At 41.7% G+C, this 15748-nt stretch overlaps 1 protein-coding gene across 3 annotated transcripts in view; it reads right to left on the reverse strand.

Annotated features, from left to right (window-relative positions):
* The window catches only part of LOC311226806 (uncharacterized protein), a 35048-nt gene that overhangs the window by 11253 nt on the left and 8047 nt on the right, over window positions 1-15748 (reverse strand). The window lies entirely within an intron of this gene.

The following is a 15748-nucleotide window of genomic DNA, read 5'->3' on the forward strand; positions in this document are numbered from 1 at the left end:
TGGCGAGGCTCATAGAACTGCCCCGACTCCCAGATACTATTGATGATGACCATGACCCTATGACTTTGTGAGTTGACTGACCTTACAGCGGACCTTGAGTGGTGGACAGTGCGGTTAATCTGTCTCTGCTTAGCTAATTAGGTGGGACTAATTAGGGGGCGGCTGTTGTGAAGGATCAGATTAAACCGAATATATATATTTATTTATATATATATATTTAATTGTATTTGTATATAGTTTGATATCCCCTGTATATTCCTTGTACAATATGCATTGAATATCCCCGTTTCTACTAAACAGCCCATAATAGTTTCATTCTACCATTGGACGAGAACCTGGCGCCAGGTTGCCATACCCCTAGGTCCAAGTTCAATCGTGCCGCCTAACATGTCGAGGCAACCCCCGGTTCCGCGCAGTAATATGCCGGGCGAAATACGAATGGTACTATTTGTTCACAGCGCATATATATATGGCGCTCGTAAAGTAGAACTTCCTTTTAGTCCAGTTCTTTACCCTCCAACAGAGTGACAGACGCAAAAGCCTCCCCACGAAGCACATGCGGTGTAGTAGGGCCTACTTGGCCCAGAATAGGCATTGAGATATCGTGTAGATTAATAGTTGAATGGTCATAGTTTGGCACCATACCGTCGAGTTGGACGTATTCTATTAAGCTAATAATAGTCTATTTATGTATGGTGCATCGTTCGGTTCGAGTTCTACAGTTATCAGTACCCCCATCGTTCCTGACGTTATCTGGACGCTTATCCAGGCTGGTCAGACCCCTAGTGGTGATTGCATCCGAGGAGCTCCGGGTCAAGAGCGACTGGACCTGTATATTGGATTACTCTACCCGACGACGGCGAGCCTTCCACGGCTCTTGGATTATGCTTTGTGTGCTTTGATTATTCCATGGATAAAGGCCAACACTGTCGAGTGTTGGAATTACCCCCCGGAGAGGACTCCAGGTGAGGCGGCGCTCTACACGTGAGGTCGCACCACGTCTCTCCGTTGTGGACCGGCAGATACCGTTCCACAGAGGGTCCAGCTGTATTCGTCTGCTGCCCGAGGTTCTGTGGGCACTGTGTCTAAGACTTTGGATTCTCCCAAGACACCGTCGGCCAGATGGGATACCGCCAGCGGCTTCTCTAACCCCCCCCCCTCCTACTGTCTTACAACCAGCGGGACCCCCCCCCCCCCTTAGTGTATCCAGCTATAATCATTTAAGTACCATCGCTATCGTTTCCTAAATATTCCAAGTTGTATACTTACTCCCTGCGCAACCAGAGATTGGACATTCAATGTTGATTTACCTACGAATACTCATTTGCCATAAAAGTGCATATTCAATATTTCAAATCATAAATGTAATTAAGTGAATGTTGTATACACCCTTTGCTGTATTAAATATTCGATTTGGTACATTTGTGTTGGTTCGTTTCATCAGGTGGGAAAGTGTTCATCATACTTATATCTTGTACTGGGTGGCCAGAAGTTAAAGTACATGAGGTAGTGGTATTAAATATCATATCTAACAATACAGTCAGGGAATTGTACCCCTCAGCTACAGAAACCATAACCCTTGCACCGAAGAACCATATAAGTCGGTTTTGAAATGTTTTGGACGGCCTGTGTATTTGCAGTTCTAAAATCAATCAAAATCACTTGGAGTGTGCATGCGATACATCACCAGAGAGTACTCGGCCTTGACTGTCTTTAACTATGGATGATCACAACACTCTAACTTACCATCTTTAGATAATAAAGTACTCGGCCTCGACTGTCTTTAACTATGGATGATCACAACACTCTAACTTACCATCTTTAGATAATAAAGTACTCGGCCTCGACTGTCTTTAACTATGAGTGAACACAACAGTCTAACTTACCATCTTTAGATAATAAAGTACTCTGGCTCGACCATCTTTAACTATGAGTGAACACAACAGTCTAACTTACCATCTTTAGAAATTAAGTACTCAACGTCTACTGTCATTAACTATAAGTGAACACATTGATTGATTGATTGATTGAAAACTTTATTAACAGATTGCAGAATGGGTACAGTACAGTACAGCTCAATACATACAATTGTTAAGGGGATGCAGACCAGAGAAAGACTTTCGTCTTGTTTACATCAGGGTCCCCCATTTTCAATTCATCATAACATATATGACATACATGACATACAGATAGACAGTACTGCTACATCTATACATTTATGACATACCAGATTTGCAAATGGGTCATTGACGGATAAGACTTTTCAATAGGCCAATTTTAAAATACAAAAAATAAGGATATATTTGGCCATTTTTCAAACATTTGGAATGTAGTGTATACATGCATTTATGCAAAAACCCCAAATTAAGAGATTTTAGTGTTTTTAAAGTTGAATTAATAGGACATGGCCTTAATAAAAGTCATTTGGGGCGACCGTAATTTATCTCAAAATTAATATATTTCCTTAACATTACTAATATTTTAACAGGTATCAGTAATTAAATATACATCTTAAGAAAGACAGGCTTGTGTGGCCTTTAATTTTTTGTAAACCATGATTTCACAAGTTTATTCTATAATGGCAGTGTCTCCCTCGTAATGCAGTTACAATACCCATATATGCTCTAAAACCCATAAAACTGATTTAAAATGTGTACAGATATTATCCACTTAAGCATAGTATACCAGTGATTAATATTTGAGCCAAAACTGATGGATATTCTATTTTGAATTTAGTACAGTTATTGACAATCATTGGTTACCCCGCATGACAAATGGTCGCCCCAAATGATGAGAGTAGTTAAAAGTCTATTTAAAATGTTACACAATGCAGTTCAGACAAAAGAAAACTGAACAATGTTTTTATTACAATCTTTTCAAGTGGTCAACAAAAATATTCTTCAATTCATTCAAATATCACAAAAGTAAAACATGTTAACATGCGAGCCCTCTTGAGGAAGATTTTCCCACCTGCACTTTGGCAACCTCTACCGGCTCGGGTGTGCATATATTTTAATACAATATATATATCGAATTAAAGCCCTATTTGTTGCCTGTCGATAGCCATTTCAGGTGACACAATCCGTTCAGCGGTTCTTGAGTTACATGCCGATATGTGAGGTGTGCGCCGAAGTACACAGTGTTGTACAAATACAACACCGACTCCCGGGGCTCTAGCTCCGTCAATCATTTGGCACAGTAGGTTACAAGCTTCGTCAGGAACATTCAAATATCACAAATGTTAAAAACATTAAACATTCAAAAAGTTTAAGTGCAATACACATTACATGCTTCAGGAACTTGAACATTTCACAAATGTCCATTTTCATGTCCTCATATCATCATTGGTTTTGTCAATGTATGAGACCGAGAAGGTGGGTTAAGTAGCATCACTTTTGTGATGGTAGTCACATTGGACAGGGATTAACAATTTAAGTCAATAATAAAAGGTAAACAGAGTTGTATGTATGGAATAAAAATTAAACCACAACACAGTTCTATAGAGTCAATAAACAATAACCACCAACATAGTTGCATGGATGAAATCAACGCTAAACAACTACAACACAGTTGTATCAGTTCCTTTTAGGGATGGCACAATACCACTTATTCATGTCCGATACTGATATCACAGCCTTGAGTATCTGCCAATACCGATACCCATCCGATACTCCCTTAAAAAACAAAAACCTGTGTTTAACCTAGCCATCTATAAAACATCAAAAACTCCCCTAAAGGAAGAAATACATACCACACATGACTCAGTTATGCAATAGTGCTGCTGCTTTTTATTTTGTTCAAATTATTTAGTTAATACGTTAAGACTACAGCGATTTCATGACTGCTTCCTGTCCTCGCGTCTAGTGCTGAAAATACACTTTGACTGCTGTTTTGATAGGGTTAGGGTCTTTACTCTTGGCTACATTTGAAAAAGAAACAACATTGTACTTATTTGAGATAGCCGTGTCAGAGATAATGACGGTTTGGCAACATGAAGTGAGGCTAAGCATCGGAAACCTACATTTTCAACAACGGAAAGGGGCTGGTCGTCCAGCACACTAAATGTGGTTATTTTCCCGGTTTTCTTCAGCTTTGCTTTGTTACTGTCTGCAGGGAGTTTCTCTCGCTTCTGAATGGTTTCCAGCTATGTTAGCTGCTGCGACAAAACTTTTCCTCTTGGCATTCGTTGCACATATTGATTGATTGATTGATTGAAAACTTTATTAACAGATTGCAGAATGGGTACAATACAGTACAGCTCAATACACACAATTGTTAAGGGGATGCAGACCAGAGAAAGACTTTCGTCTTGTTTACATCAGGGTCCCCCATTTTCAATTAATCAGGACATATATGACATACATGACATACAGATAGTCAGTACTGCTACATCTATACATTTATGACATACCAGATTTGCAAATACAGTACTGTTTGTGATACAGAAGGAGTCAAGAAAAGGGAGTATATACATTTGACGTAGAAACTGTACATTGGAGGAGGTTGGGTGGGGGGGGGTTGAGTACATTGGGATATTGACAACCATACTGGGTAATTTACATTGGAGGTGGTTGGGGGGGGCACACTGTATAAACAAGCAAAACTGTACATTGAGGGGGGGGGGGGGAGACACTGTACAAACAAACAAAATTGTATGAACTCGGCATACTCCCTTTCCATGATTAATCTGCAAGTGTTGTGTGGTGTTGAAGTTTCCAGTGTTTCTGCCACCCCTAGAAATACTTGCGTCGCAGATATTACACTTGGCTGTGTCGTGTTATTCCACAAGTAGTATACATGCGAGTCCTCTGTATTTGTTTGTGCATGTCTTCATTCTGTTAGCTCCACCACACAGGTCTGTTATTATCCGCTCTTAGTCTACTCTGCCCTGTGTACCTGTCTGTGACCCCAGTACGGTGGCCTGTACTCTGTCGTATTAATGCACACACATTAGCATAACACCACAGGCTGTTTTGCCTTTCTCTTCTTTGAGCTTAAAATAACTCCACACAGCTGACATGATCACGGCGCGCTGCTAACAAGTTGACTTACGTTTAGCTAATGCTAACGTTGTTGTCACGCTACTACTGTTCACGTGATGGCATGCTTTACGGCCTGTATCGGATCGGAAAATACTTTTTCCGATATCCAATCCTGTGAATTTGGCCAGTATCGGACCAATACCGATACTGAGTATCGGATTGGTGCCATCCCTAGTTCCTTTTATATTATCTCATGGTAAACTGCAGGCATTTCAAATTGAGGTACATGTGCATGTTTTAACAAATCAGGCAACCTGAACACCTAGAATAAGAAGCACACCAAAAAACAAAACACTGATATTTTTTACATTTAGTTAAATTATTAATGTTCGGTTATGACATCATACGGTGACATCACGAATGTTCCAGAACGTTCGATCATGACATCATACTGTGACATCAGAAATGTTCTAGAACGTGCGGTCATGACATCATACTGTGACGTCACAAATGTTCCAGAACGTTTGATCATGACATCATACTGTGACATCACAAATGTTCTAGAACGTTCAGTCATGACATCATACTGTGACTTCACAAATGTTCTAGAATGTTCTATTATGACAAAATAAGACGGTTCAATGACTATCTAAATCCAATCAATATTCCTAATGCCGTGTCAATGTAAGGTTATAAAAATAAACATAAACATTCATACAATACAATATAGCTTTGGCTCCTACAGTCAACATTCCCCAAAGATATATCAAACACGAAACAAACTTTGATCAGATTATAATGGAGATGTTGCACAGTGCAATCCACTGAACATTTATTGTTGAAATATGTCACTGTTGATCATGAGCTGGATATATAACCTATGGTTTCAAGGGATGTTAAACCTACTGTAGAATCAAAGTAAATGTTAGTGATTCAAATCCTCATTTAGAGGTAGGGGATCCACCACAGCTTGCCCTGCTGCTCTTCTCTACTTCGACACCAGCCAGAACTGGTGGAGTGTTCTCCATGGATGGTGGTGTCAGGTCCAGCATTGCCTTTTCCATCTTTTTCCTTCTCCCTGTAACCTCTGGATGCAGCCTTCTCCCTCTCCGGTAGCTCATCTGACTTCACATATGGAATCTTGCCCTGTTGTTTTCTTCTCTGGTAGCTGAAACAATGGTGTATACTGTGATACTGATTCTGGTGGGCTAAATTACATACAAACTTAAGTTCAAGATATTACAGAAAAGGTCATTCCTAATCCTACTAACATGACAGTTTGAAATACACCAGAGAAAAATATACTGCATGTTACCTACCTATAGTTTTTTTTACCTTCTCTTTTCCTGGCAAGATAGTCGGCTCTTGCTGTAGGGTCTGCATTGACCCGCTGTCTGTAGTGAGCAGTCTTCTGTTTGCTTGTTTGTGCCATCTAGAAAATAGGTTAAACTAGTTAAACATGACTAATACATGTACAATTACCTAAATGGAATGTCATGCTATACCGTTTAAAATAAATTCTCGTAAGATTGTACAATACTAAAAAAGAAACATTAATTCCTAAATAGGAATGAAAAATTACAGAAATGTTGAAAAATATATGTTAAAGTATACAAAGAGTTATGCTAAAACAAAGAACTTTATGTATATAAATCATGAATAAAATATAAATATACAGAAACTACAAATACAGGACATATATCTATCATCTAAAACACTCAGCAGTGGTCGCCCCACATGATACTCGGTCGCCCAGATGATGTTTTAAGGTCAGTCAAATATTACAGGCTAACCATTAGCTATAGAAACCAAACTAGCTAGCTCTTACCACATGTCACTATCAAATTCATCATCAAAATATAGATTTTCAGATCAAACGTATTATTCACAGTTTTGGGGCGGTCGTCCCACAAGACATCCAAAAGTGGCAACTACATTACAGCAGTTAAAAAAGAGAGTTATTTGCCAATATGAAAGAGACTTACTAACCTGCTAGTTGTTTCTCTGGGTCCCTCACATGTGACTGGCTGATGCAACATCCTGTCCTTGAGGTGGTTTCAAAATAAAAGTCCCACAATTGTGTTTTCTTGATGGTCGCCCCAGATGATATTTCATAAAATTAACATATGTGGACAACATTCGTTTGTATATTATGATGGAAGTATATGTGCAAATGCTTCATAATTTTGTCAATGAATGCAAAACATGTTTGAAATTATGCCAAATAGGGCAAGGGAAATATTTAAATAGATTTAAAGTGATTTTAAGCCGGTTGTCCAAATAGAAGTCAATGCTGGACGGTCGCCCCACATGGACATTTGACACTTCAGATAGCAGAAAAATTACCAATAACTCAAATGTTTGGAGGAGTTAGAGTGGGTCTGTATATGGGGAAGGTATTAGAGATACATGTAATCTTTTTATGAATTTTTATGTTTTTTTTAAGGTAAGAAATTCAGTGGGACAGAAAAAATAGGCGTCACGTCATTGACCCAAATACAGTACTGTTTGTGATACAAAAAGAGTCAAAAAACGTAGAAACTGTACATTGGATTGGGTAGGTGGGGGGGGGGGGACGGACGGACGGACTGTACATTGGAGGTGGTTGGGTGGGTGGGGGGGGGGAGGTTGGGTAGGAGTGGGGTGGGTGGGGTACACTGTACAACTGTACAAACAAAACTGTACATTGGAATATTGACAAGACCATACTTGGTAATTTACTGTACATTGGAGGGGGTTGTGTTCGGACATTTACAGTGGCCAGTTACGAATTGCAGTCTCCCTTAGGTGTTTTTTGAGAGTGTTTTTGAAAGTGGGTAGTGATTCACATTCCTTTACAGCTTTGGGTAGGGCGTTCCACATTGATGTGGCATAATTGCGAAACGTGTTTAGTCCCTTGTTTGAGCCGAATCTGGGTTTAACATGATTTGTGGCGCTCCCTCTGGTGTTGTGATCGTGGTATTCACTGACCATTGGGAAGTATTTTGACATGTACATGGGTACCTTGGTCGTGTAGTGTATCTTGTAGACCAGGCCCATTGCAAGTTGCTGTACTATGTCGTCTACTCTAAGCCATCCTAGGTTGTCAAAGTGGGCAGGGGTGAGGTGGGTTCTAGGAGTAAGGTCAAGCAGTAGTCTGACCAGTTTGTTTTGAGATGTTTGTAATTTTGTTTTTAGCGCCTTTGAGGTGCTTTGGTACCATGAGGTACAAGCATAGTCGTAGTACCCTTGAATGAGTGCTCCTGCCAGAGTCTTCAGGGTATTCTTGTTTACCAGTGAGGAGATCCGGTACAAGAATCGAGTTCGTTGGTTGACTTTTTTTATTACATTGGATGCCATTTTGTCACAGGAAAGATTTTCAAGTTTCTTTAATAGTTGTCATACAGAAGTACAGAATACTTTTGTACAAAATGCTTCTTACTGTTGCGCTCCAGAGACTGTGCATGACAAGATAAGTATGAAATAAAAACATAGTAAAAATTAGAAGAAAAAAAAGAGGTCACAGTGTTCAGTTTAGACATATGTACAATGTTCGTAGACGTAGTTACCATACAATATACAATACTGTGCAGTGTACTAATATACAATACTATATAGTGCAAGGCATAAATGGACGAGGTGCAGTTTAGGTACAATTCACAGTAGGTGTACGAGTTGTAGTGCAAATCCTTTATCAATAAATATAAAGTGTAAGTGTGTTTGTGTGATCTAAAGTGTGGAGAGTGGGTGCTGCAGTGTGTTGTTTGTTTGAGTGAGTGTGTGTGTGCGTGTGGGTGTGTGTGCTGTGTGCATTTGATGGTTGTTGCATAGTGATTATTGTTCGTTTAGCGATTATTGTTCGTTTAGCAGCCTGATGGCCTGGGGATAGAAGCTCCTTCTGAGTCTTTCTGTGCTCGCCATAAGACTCCGGTATCGCTTGCCTGACGGCAGCAGTTCAAAGAGGCAGTTGTTCGGGTGGCTCGAGTCCTTAATAATTCTCTTAGCCTTCCCCTTGCACCGCTTGTTGTAAATGTTCTGGAGGGTGGGAAGCCCCCCTCTAATTGTGCGTTCGGCTGAACGTGTCACTCTTTGTAGTCTGCTACGGTCTTGTGCAGTGCTATTCCCAAACCAGGAGGTGATGTTGCCGGTCAGGATGCTCTCTATTGTACATGAGTAGAAGTTCCTAAGGATCTTCTGACTGACTTGGAACTTCCTTAGGCGCCTGAGGAAGTAGAGGCGTTGTCGTGCCTTCTTCACAACACTGTCAATGTGTGTGGTCCATGTCAAGTCCTCGGATATGTGGGCTCCGAGGTACTTGAAACTGTTCACTCTCTCAACTGGTGCCCCGTCGATGCTGAGGGGGCTGTAGTCCTTGACCCCCGACCTCCTGAAGTCCACAATCATCTCTTTTGTTTTGCTGACGTTCAGGGAGAGGCAGTTCTCCTGACACCACTGTGACAGGTTCTCTACCTCTTCCAGGTAGGCCCTTTCGTCGTTGCCTCTAGGATGGAACCCAGGTAGGTAATATCTTCTTTCCTTGTGACAATATTGTCACCCACTGTAACTGAGAAGCCGTCGGTCTTGCTGAGTTTGTTATTTGAACCGAAGAGAATGGACTCTGTTTTGCCCATGTGTAATGATAGTTTGTTATCAGCGAGCCATATGCAGATTTTGCCTAGTTCTGAGCTGAGGGTTTTTTCAACCTGTAACTTGTTCTTGTCAGAGACCAGCAGGGCTGAGTCGTCCGCAAACAGGAACAAGTTGCAGTCACAAGCTGACGACATGTCATTTGCATAAATTAGGAACAGTAGCGGACCTAGTATGCTTCCTTGTGGAACACCACAGCTTACTGTGAGGGGGGGGGATAGGGTACCGTTTACCTCCACCATCTGCTCTCTCCCCTCCAGGTAGGATTGCATCCAGCTCACTGATAGACTATCAAAACCAATTGCTTTTAGCTTGTCAATCAGAATGGTGTGATTGACAGTGTCGAAGGCCTTTTCTAGGTCCAGCATGACCATGCCGCAGTATTTGCCCGCGTCCACCTCTTGTTTGATGTGGTCGTTTAAATAGAGAAGGCATGTGTCAGTGGAGTGGGATGTTCTGAAGCCAGATTGGAATTCGTAGATTAGATTTTTTTCCGCAAGGTATTTTTCGACCTGTTCGTATACAATTTTTTCCATGACTTTCGAGATGGAGGTAAGGATAGAAACAGGGCGGTAGTTGCCTGGGTCTAATTTATTGCCTTTTTTGTGCAGAGGGGTCACTCTCGCAATTTTGAAGTCCTTGGGGACGTGTCCCTGTTTTATGGAGAGGTTTATTATGTGTGTGATGACTGGGGTGATGGCGGCTGCTGAGTCTCTGAGGAATTTGGAGGGGATGTTGTCATGGCCAGTGGCCTTGTTAGGTTGGAGGGCGCTCAGTTTTTTGAGTACCTCATCTGTTGTTACCATTTCCAGTTTGAAGTCGTCTTTGTGGACCCCTAGGTTCTTGTAGTATGCTACTATGTGTTCTACCCCATAATGCCCTGAGTGGGAGGGTAGTTTGTTTACCAGTGTTGTGGCTATGTTTGTGAAGAAACTATTTAAGTAATTGGCTACATCCAGCTTTTCTGTGATGAGCGTGTTGTCCGTCTTTATGTTTATGTTTGAGAATCTGGTTTTAAGTTTTTGACTGCAGCCTAGTTGGTTATTGAGTAATTTCCAAAGCTCACGTGGTTTGTTTTTGTTTTCCTCGGTTTTGTCATTGATGAATTTTTTTTTTGCTGTTTTGATCATGGAGTTTACATCATTTCTTAGTCTGTTTCTTTCCAGTTTGAGTTCAGTCACGTGGGTTTGGAGTTCACTGCTCGTGCTTATGGTAAGCTTTGACTGACTTTTACGAAACTCAGAGCATTTTTTGTCTCTGGTTTTCATAGCGGTCAGTATTTCAGCGTGCATCCACGGCTCCGCGCGATTTTTTACCCTGGTGGTTCTTAGGGGGGCCATGTTGTTTAGCATCGTTGAAAATTTGGTTTTGAAGCCAAGCCATGTTTCTTCAACCAGTGTACCATTGAGCTCATCTGACCAGTCCAGACCCTCCAGTTCAAGGTTAAAGGCCTCGCTAGAGTAGGTTTTGAGGTCTCTAGATGTGACTGTTTTGTGACAGCCAGCCTCTTGTTTTAGCTTTTTGCGGGTACAGAATATCATATAATGATCACTTAACCCGCATGCTATAACCCCTTTATTGGCGATCTTGGACTTGTCAGAGGTCAGGATGAGGTCAATGGTAGTCTGAGTTGACTCACACACACGTGTGGGTTGTGTGATTAGCTGGCTGAGGCCGTGCAGATCACAAAACCTATTGTAGGATTTGAAGACGGTGCATCTTTTTGTTGCATATCCGTGTTCCAATCCCCAATAAGAATCATTTCTGCATCCTCAACTCCAGCTAAGCACGCATCCAACACATCATAAAAGCCATTTTGGTCTGGCGGTCTGTAAATTGTGCCGACTAGAACAGATTTAGCCCTTTCAAATAGAATTTCTACAAAAACAGTTTCAATAGCCTCATGATCTAGGTCTGTACAGTTAATAAATTTGGTGTCTTTATGGATGTACATACAGACACCTCCTCCATGCCTGTTCCTGTCATTGCGGACTAAAGAATAGTTCTCCAATTCAATTTCCGGGTCTGTTACTGATGAGTCCAGTTTAGTTTCAGAGAAACATAGTATGTTTACCTTACCGCTAATGAAATGTTGCCTTATTTCTGCCAGTTTGTGCCTGAGGCTATTTACATTAAGATGAAAAATATGAAGACCGTTTCTATTTGCTGTGTTGCCTATATCCTTGAGATAAAGGTAGGGTTCTTCTTCTGTGGGAAGGGGGGGGGGGGGCTCTGTGATGTCCGGAGGGGGGGTGGGGGATCCTTTGATCAAGGTGGGTGTCCCGCGACGGGAGGGGGGTGGGGCTGTGTTGTTATTATTTGGTCCGTGTGTGGGAGGGGGGGGGGGGGTGGGTGTGATTCTTTGTGATGTCCTGGTTCATCTGCTGGCGTCTGTGTTGATTCCGTCTGGTGGTGGAATTCCGTGGGGAGGGGGCAGGGGCTGTGTTCCGGCTCCCTGCTGTGGCACTGGTGATGTCTCGCTGACCGGGTGGCTTTCGGTGGGGGAAGGGTAGGGTCCTCTGGCTCCGGTGGTTTGCTGTGTTAGCTTGCCGGCTACCTGCGCCACCGTCAAGTTGATTATCCCCGGTACCTTCACTCCCGTCTCGTCCTCCCGTGTGTTCCTCTGCGGCGGCGTCGGGTGGGTTGATTGCTCCGGCGTCGGGTGGAAAGTAGGCACCCGAAGCCATCGCTGCATCCTGTAGTGCCAGTCCCAGTCGTCGCGTCTGGGTTCGCGTCCTGACGGGGGTCCTGACGTGGCTGGGTCCGGGGTTTAGCACAACACTCTAACTTACCATCTTTAGATAATAAAGTATCTCTACGGTCTTTAACTATGGATGAACACAGCAGTCTAACTTACCATCTTTAGATAATAAAGTACTCAACCTCGACTGTCTTTAACTATAAGTGAACACAACACTAACTCTCAGTTAAACTTTTAAATAGTGCCAGATAAATGGCCGGCAATTATCAAATAACCGATATTTGGTCGTTATATTATAGATACTACTACTATATATATGTGGTGTTGCCAGACATCCTGCTGTGCAGGTACTTTATTGTATTTTTTATATTGTTTATCTCCTCTGTTTGGAGTCAGTTGCGTCAAGTCTGTATGTATGTGTCTGTGGCTGCAGTATGGGTGTAAGCCCTAGACAAATGTCCCAGCTGATGGGACAATAAAGTGACTCTTGACTTGACTTACCATCTTTAGATAATAAAGTACTGAACCTCTACTGTCATTAACTAAGTGAACACAACACTAACTTACCATCTTTAGATAATAAAGTACTCAACCTCTACTGTCTTTAACTATGGATGAACACAACACTCTAACTTACCATCTTTAGATAATAAAGTATCTCTACTGTCTTTAACTATGAGTGAACACAACACTCTAACTTACCATCTTTAGATAATAAAGTATCTCTACTGTCTTTAACTATGAGTGAACACAACACTCTAACTTACCATCTTTAGATAAAGTATCTCTACTGTCTTTAACTATGAGTGAACACAACACTCTAACTTACCATCTTTAGATAATAAAAGTACTCAACCTCTACTGTCATTGACTATAAGTGAACACAACACTCAAACGTACCATCTTTAGATAATAAAGTTTGAAAACATTGTTTCTCTGAAAACATCAAATAGATTTATACCGTATGGTTTTTCGTCTGAGGTGCTCAACTCAAAATAAAGGTTTATCTTTAGGGTCTGTATTCTGTAAAATACAAACGTTACAAATGTAAACATAATTTTTTTTTATCCACTTTTTCTCCTTATTTTTCTATTTTTCTCCCATCCCAATTTCGTATTGCCAATTCTCCCCTCCCCTGTCTTGAACGTTGCTAGACTATGCCTCCCACTGGTCGGCTGTAGTGAGGATAGAAGCCTTGCATCACGTGTCCCCTCCGGTACACGAGGAGGCAGCCTGTCGCATGACCAGACAGCGCGGACTCTCAGTGGCGAGGAGTAACGCGTGGGAGGCTCACGCTGCCCCCGATACTTCCTGTCTCTGCTGTGCAGGCGTCACCCAACCGACCTGTAGGAGTCGCTGTCCACAACGTCCAATCCCCACCCATCGACGTCCACCCGCTACCTCTGTCAATTGAGATAGTATGATGACTGGCCCAAGCCGCAGGCAATGCTGACACCGGGATTCGAGACCAGAGTCTCTTGCATTGGTGACGAGCACAATCTCCGCTACGCCACCCAGCCGCAAATGTAAACACATCATGAAAACAAAGCCATCTGGGCCCTATTCCCCGTACCTGGTTCAACTAAGTCGATCAAGAGTCCCATTATCCAGATTCAATTAACCCGATGTTTGAAGCCGGGATTTTCCTGTTCCTCGAAGGTGGATTCAGTCTCGTTAACTCGAACCAGACTTGAGACCCAGGATAAGTGCGCGCGGCCGCTTCAGTTGAAAAGCCAGCACGTATCGATAGCAGAGATCCTGATTTTCTAACGGCATTGATTGATTAATTGATTTAAAACTTTATTAACAGATTGCAGTACGGCTCAATAGCCTCGCCGACAAGTTAAATGCGTTATCTATAGGCTAATTTTAAGTCCCTCATTACCCCAATCAATCAGATTATATTTCTTTAAACTTGCCTGCTGGCAGTAGGTTTATGGATTGAATAATCAAATGAGATCTTGCTAGCGAAAATAATTAGTTAAACTGTTATACAGAATAAGGATACGGCTCTCTTACCCATTGATTGATGTATGGTGGATCTTTTACTTATCTGCACTGTGGTGTGACGGTTTGTGGTTTTGACTTTCACGCAGACGGCCCGGGTTCGAATCCCACTTCTCCTAGTCTTTTCCTTCTTTTTGCAATGTAGGAATAATTCAATTTGGTGCACGTTGAGAGCTATATAAAGAATGACATCCTCAATGCATGTAGATTTATAATATTTTAACTTAAAACTAGGCTACTTTTGCGTATAATCATTAATATTATATTCCAGAAAATTATATTGGAAACGCGGGGTTTCGAACACCGGTCGCCCGGTTGCCAGGATTGAGCACTACCGCTGTGCCACTGTGCCAGACGGGATATATTCATTGTTTATCCATTAATGGACGAGAGACCCGTGTTTAGAATATTTTTTCTTTTGAATGAAGTTTTATCTCTTTATTCTCAAATGCATTAATGTGACGTCAACGGCTCATTCAATTTCTCAAATCCGTCAAACAGCGCATCTCATCAGACATTCTAATCCCAGTTACAATATCACACAAAAACCACAATCCACGCATAGACACTTCAATTTTATGCTTGAATGAAACACAATCCGGGCGCTCCGTTAAGCAAATCTACAGCGGAGAATATATGAAACTAATCAGAGCCAAACGGCCGATAGGTTTCATTCATTAAAAATATCCCCGCGGGATTCACATTTGCAATGCGCCGTTATTAAAATAACCACATGCAGCGTGTATCGCGACTCCGAGCGCCGTATATGACGTGCATTATTTTATTTAGGACAAAGTAAATCTATAGGCTCAATATGATTTATTATCAGCATTTAGTTCTATTATTATACATTTCAAAAGCCCCCTCTAGGAAAACGAAGCACAGAAACATAATTCAGAATGGTATAAATGGGATCTCTAGACTGTGAGAATCATTTCAGGAAGCGAGCTGTCATTTATTTGCGGGGGCGTGGCCATGGTTCATCCGGCTAACTGAAGTTAACCCTGCTCTCGACCAGGCTCAAACTTTTTGATCTGTTGTCAAGGTGATTTGGACAATCGAGCGTCGGGGAATGGAAAGGTCCGGCTTAAGTCAGACTAGACTGGAAATTATCCGGCTAACTCAGTTATCCAGGTACGGGGAACGGGGCCCTGGTGTCTGCAATCGTCGATTCTGCATTAAAATTTGGAGGACAGTGAACAAATAAAGTGTAAATAAACCTAAAGTGAATGTGTGTTCATCCTGTTTATCTGTATTGGGACTAGACATGCTCCATATGCAGCATTCAATGTTTAACTATCTCAAATTTACACGACACCACTCCACACTCAATGGGAGATTTTGTCTCAAATAAAGGGGTAAATCAGACGCAGACATCTGCATTGGATTTAGCTTGTGGAAAATAGGCCAATTATCAAATCTGTCCATAAAG

Source organism: Notolepis coatsorum (assembly GCF_963971535.1).
Source record: "Notolepis coatsorum genome assembly, chromosome: 4".
In the NCBI taxonomy this organism is placed as follows: Eukaryota; Metazoa; Chordata; class Actinopteri; order Aulopiformes; family Paralepididae; genus Notolepis; species Notolepis coatsorum.